The sequence below is a fragment of the Elephas maximus genome, chromosome 5, assembly GCF_024166365.1.
Source record: "Elephas maximus indicus isolate mEleMax1 chromosome 5, mEleMax1 primary haplotype, whole genome shotgun sequence".
NCBI classification, from domain to species: domain Eukaryota; kingdom Metazoa; phylum Chordata; class Mammalia; order Proboscidea; family Elephantidae; genus Elephas; species Elephas maximus.
Window position 1 is genome coordinate 79,579,818 of NC_064823.1, and position 6,018 is coordinate 79,585,835.

General features: G+C 38.8%; 1 pseudogene; it reads left to right on the forward strand.

The window, feature by feature from the left end:
• Positions 1-5,469: 5,469 nt before the first annotated feature.
• On the forward strand, positions 5,470-5,570 carry LOC126077623 (uncharacterized; annotated as a pseudogene).
• Positions 5,571-6,018: the final 448 nt, after the last annotated feature.

Below are 6,018 nucleotides of genomic sequence, written 5' to 3' on the forward strand. Positions count from 1 at the left end.
TCACTTCTCAACTCACTCCATCTTGTCCTGTCACAATATCATCTCCCCTTCACGTCACCACTGACCTCAGTGACTACTTTAAGGAATGAGCAGAACTTCTTAGAGGTGCACAGGAAGCAAATTAATTCTCTCTTACAACTTGTCTCCTCAGGACTTGGATAAAATCTTGGGCAGATATGATAATCTGTTTAGTCTTCAGTATTAATAAAGAATCTAATTTTTCAGGTGATTGAAATATTTATTTTGGACTGGAATGCAATTTTTATCTCTTATCCCATTTAAAACTTCTCTCTAGCTCAAGCCTATCTTTGCTGGGAAATCTGCAATGAGAAAGAGAACATGGGTGACTTGGCTTTTTCAGCATTTTTTACTGAACTCTTGCCCTATTTGCAATGCTTTCTCTGCCTCCTCCATGTTGGTACAGAAAAACATTTACCTGACTGATGCGTTGATAATCTGGCATTGACGGTTCTGGAAGATGTATCACTCAAGTACTTGCATTCCTGCATTCAAGAGGACAAAGACCAGTCCTCAGGTTTTACTGAAAGCCCCCTTCCCTTGGCTGGGAGCAGGGGGAGAGCCCTTTCCTTCCCTCCCCCAAAGAGGGTGGAACAGAAACTCACAGCACACTGACAACTCCTTTCATATAGCCTGAGGTAGGTGATACACTAGTGATGCCAAAAACATTTTTTAATTACCTGTTCGCAAGTACTGTGTAGATGATCTAGCACCCTGCTTTAGAGTGTGGGGTATTTGGCACCAATTATTCTAATCTTTGAGGCCTTAGTGGAACCTTTTAACATTCTGTTACAACTCTATGTTGCTAAATCCAATGGATACTTTTTAATTTTCATTTTCCTTAACTTCTCTGCACTATTAGATCAGAGGTACTCTAGTGGATGGTTTAGGCCCTTCAGCCTCATTGCTATAATTTATATCAGTGACCCCGCAAGTCTTCCTCAAAAAGGACATTTAAGTAAAAATGAGCATGCTGCTATGCAAATTGTCTTGTCCTACCCTTCTAATCAAAGAACACAGCCTTCAGTACAGATTACACCTCAACATAAAGAAAACAAAAATCTTCACAACTGGACCAATAAGCAACATCATGATAAATGGAGAAAAGATTGAAGTTGTCAAGGATTTCATTTTACTTGGATCCACAATCAATGCCATGGAAACAGCAGTCAAGAAATTAAACAACTCATTGCATTGGGCAAATCTTCTGCAAAAGATTTCTTTAAAGTATTAAAAAGCAAAGATGTCACTTTGAAGACTAAGGTGCACCTGACTCTAACCATGGATTTTCAATCACCTCATGTGCATGTGAAGGCTGGACAAGGAGTAAGGAAGACTGAAGAAGCATTGATATCCTTGAATTATGGTGTTGGAGAAGAATATTGAATACACTATGGATTGCCAGAAGAACGAACCAATCAGTCTTGGAAGAAGTACAGCCAGAGTGCTCCTTAGAAGCAAGGATCGCAAGACTTCATTTCACATACTTTGGACATGTTGTCAGGAGGGATCAGTCCCTGGAGAAGGAAGGACATCATGCTTGGTAAAGTGGAAGGTTAGCAAAAAAGAGGAAAACTCTCAATGAGATAGATTGACACAATGGCTGCAACAATCAGCTTAAGTATAACAGCGATTGTGAGGATGGCACAGGACTGGGCAGTGTTTCGTTCTGTTATACAGAGGGTCGACATGAGTCAGAAGTGACTCAATGGCACCTAACAACAACAAACCCTTCTAATCAGATTTTAATCCCTAAGTCAGTCCCTATTATTAAGAAGTTTAGGAGCTGTCACTGCCTTTGATACAACTTACTACTCTCTTCTTCTTGAACTACTTTCTTTCCTTGGTTTTCATAACACCACATTTTTCTCATTGTTCTCCCTCCTCATTAGCCATTCTTCTCCTTCTATCAAACTATTAAACATTGGAGTTCATCTTGGCTCTATCTTAGGACTTCCTCTCATACTGCACTTCATCACAGAATGGTACTCCAGAGAGCAGACTCTGAAATGGACAATAGTGTACAAGAAGTTTATTGGCAAGTGTTCTTGAGAGTCTTCTTGGAATCAATACCTGTAGCAAAAAGAAGGAAGCAGAATTAGGCAGTAGAAGAAGTCAGGCTATAATACAGTTAACACACAAAGGCCCAGCAACCTCATGGAGAGCTCTAAAACTGAGATGGTTTCAGAATTTTTCCAAGTTTAAGCCCTCAATATGTCTCTCTCTTCATATCATTGGCTCAATTGGTTTATGTTTGTCGGTACCCAAATCAGTCAGGGTGGGATCACAAGAACTGGCTTAAATTCATCAGTGAAATCTGTGTTGGGAGTGCACAACAATGTCCATAATAGCACACAAGAAACAACTGAAGAACCTGGGGAGAAGAAAAAATACTCAGGGGAACATGATAGTTCTTCAAGTATTTTAAGAAGGATTATAATATAAATAAGTATCTAACACAATACAGTATATAGTAAATCTCAAAAATATTAATAAAAAAATTTTATTGTGTTTTAGATGAAAGTCTACAATGCAAGTCAATTTTTCATTCCAAAATTCATACACAAATTGTTTTGTGACATTGGTTGCAATTCCTGCATTGTGTCAGCACTCTCTCCATTTCCCTTTCCACTCTGGGTTCTTTCTGTCCATTCGTCCAGTTTTCCTGTTCCCTCCTGCCTTCTCATCTTTGCTTTTGGGCAGGTGTTGCCCATTTGGTCTCATATACATGATTGAACTAAAAAGCACGTTCCTCATTCGTGTTATTGTTTGTTTTATAGGCCTGTCTAATCTTTTTTAATCTTTGGCTGAAAGGTGGACTTTGGGAATGACTTCAGTTCTGAGTTAGCAGGGTGTCTGGGGGCCATATAAAAAATATTAATTTTGCTGCCACTTCCCAATTCTAAAGCTTTCTTTCCCTTCATCTCCTTTGTTCTATATCATTACAGGAAAATAAATGAAAGTTGTGAGTTTTTTTTTTTAAATATATTGAATTGAAATGTTATCAAAATATGCCTCAAGAGGTAGTACGTTTCCTGACACTGGAGGTATTCAATTATAAGTTAGCAACCACTCAGAGAGAAATAATAGAGGGGATTCAGCATTTGATGGGTATTAGAATCAGAGGTAAATATTTTCAATTGTTTTTGTAGGTCTTGCCCAACTTCTGCCACTTAAGAGCCAGAAGATTTTAAGCAAGACCTTTAACTTTTCTGAATCTCAGCCTTCTCACCTATAAATGGGCCTTATAATATCTGCCTCATCTACCTCACAAGCCTACTTTAATATTTCTTTGTGTTAAAAGTGCATACAAATCTAAACTAACAAGCTAAAAAGGTTACGTAAGTCTGCTGAGTTAAAATGTAATATTATTATCATCAAAATATGTTTTCTAACTAGCCATCATTTTGACCCCTTACTTTCAATATCTCTGTTGAGAAAGGATAATAAAAAAATAGTTAAAGCTAAATGGTAGTGAAACTAATACTCCAACTCTATCTTATCTATTAATTTTTTATCACTGCCTTGTGAGAAAGTAGCACAGTAGTTACTTTTGTGTATGAGGTTTCTTTAGCCCCTAAGATTACGATCTATGAAGAAGATAGGCCTATTTATGGGCACTATCCTAAGAGAGCTCTGGAAGTCTGCTAGCTCCTAACCATCCTCTGATGCCTCCAGCCTCCACTTTCCCTTCAAGCTTAGTAGAATGAAGATTGGACTTGTCTTGAGTAGACTAAGGATAAGATATTTTGTTTCATTTCTAGGACCTGTGTCAGGGGTTATAATGAAGCAGTTCTTCTGGATCTATCAGATGCCATATAACATGAGCTTTCAAGCTATTCTCACTGAGTGGCCACAAGCAAGCTGTGTAACAGATTATTCTCCATTTGCTCTTCCATATCCATTCTCGATCCTTCTCTTCCACTGCTCTTTGCCCTAAGAGACCGAACTCTACCAAATGCAGCAACCAGGCTCCCTTCCCCTGTAGTCTCTGGATAGGTTCAGCCAATGCGAAGAACTGGCTTTCCCACTGGGACATAGTTTTGGCTGAGGACTCTTTTCCACGGCTCCAGCTCTTGCTGGTTCCATGCTGATTTGTTTAGTCCTGACCACAACTGTGTAAAAGAAGCTATAGGGATTGTTTATTAAACACTCTTTATTTAAACTAGAAATAGAACTACCATACGATCCAGCAATCCCACTCCTTGGAATATATCCTAGAGAAATAAGAGGCTTTACACGAACAGATACATGCACATCCATGCTCACTGCAGCATTGTTTACAATAGCAAAAAGATGGAAGCAACCAAGGTGCCGATCAACTGATGAACCGATAAAGAACAATGATGAATCCGTGAGACATTTCATAACACGGAGGAATCTGGAAGGCATTATGCTGAGTGAAATTAGTCAGTTGCAGAAGGACAATTATTGTATGAGACCACTATTATAAGAACTAAAAAATAGTTTAAACAGGGAAGAAAATACTCTTTGATGGTTATGAGAGTGGGGAGGAAGGGAGGGAGAGCAGTTTTCACTAATTAGATAGTAGATAAGAACTACTTTATTAAAAAAATTTTTTTTTATTGTGCTTTAAGTGAAAGTTTACAAACCAAGTCAGTCTATCATGCAAAAACTTATATACACCTTGCTGAATACTCCTAGCTGCCCTCCCTTTAATGAGACAGCACACTCCTTCCCTCCATTCTCTGTTTTTGTGTCTGTTCAGACAGCTTCTGATTCCCTCTGACCTCTCATCTCTTCTCCAGACAGGAGCTGCCCACATAGTCTCATGTGTCTACTTGATCCAAGATGCTCACTCATCACCAGTATCATTTTCTATTCCATAGTCCAGTCCAAGCCCTACAGAGAATACTTGAAAGATGTTTACCTGTGTTTTATTGACTATGCAAAGGCATTCGAGTGCGTGGATCATAACAAATTACGGATAACATTGAGAAGAATGGGAATTCCAGAACACTTAATTGTGCTCATGATGAACCTGTACATAGCTTAAGAGGCAGTTGTTAAGATAGAACAAGGGGGTACTGAGTGGTTTAAAGTCAGGAAAGGTGTGCGTCAGGGTTGTATCTTTCACCATACCTGTTCAACCTGTATATTGAGCAAATAACCTGAGAAGCTGGACTATTTGAAGAAGAATGTGGCATCAGAATTGGAGGAAGATTCATTAACAACCTGTGTTATGTAGATGACACAACCTTAATTGCTGAAAGTGAAGAGGACTTGCTAATGAAGCACTTAGGAAGATCAAAGACCACAGCCTTCAGTATGGATTATGCTTCAACATAAAGAAAACACAATCCTCATAACTAGCCCGATAAGCAACAACATGGTAAATGGAGGAAAGATCGAAGTTGTCAAGGATTTCATTTTGCTTGGATCCACAATCAACAGCCAAAGAAGCAGCAGTCAAGAAATCAAAAGATGGTGCTCACTTTGGTAGGAGATATACTAAAATTGGAACGATAGAGAGATTACCACAGCCCCTGCCCAAGGATGACATGCAAATTCATGAAGCGTTCCATATCTTTTTGAACTGAAAACTTTCACTTAAAGCACAATTTAAAAAAAAAAAAAGATATCAAAAGACACATTGTATTGGCAAACCTGCTGCGAAGGACCACTTTAAAGTGTTGAAAAGCAAAGATGTCACCTTGAAGACTGAGGTGCGCCTGACCCAAGCCATGATAATTTCAATCTCATCATACGCATGTTAAAGTAGGACAATGAATAAGGAAGACCAAAGAAGAATTGATGCCTTTGAATTGTTGTGTTGGGGAAGAATATTGAATATACCATAAACTGCCAAAAGAACGAACAAATCTGTCTTGGAAGAAGTACAGCCAGAATGCTTCTTAGAAACAAGGATGGTGAAACTGCGTCTTACATACTTTGGACATTTTGCCAGGAGGGATCAGTCCCTGGAGAAGGACATCATGTTTAGTAAAGTACAGTGTCAGTGGAAAAGAGGAAGACTCT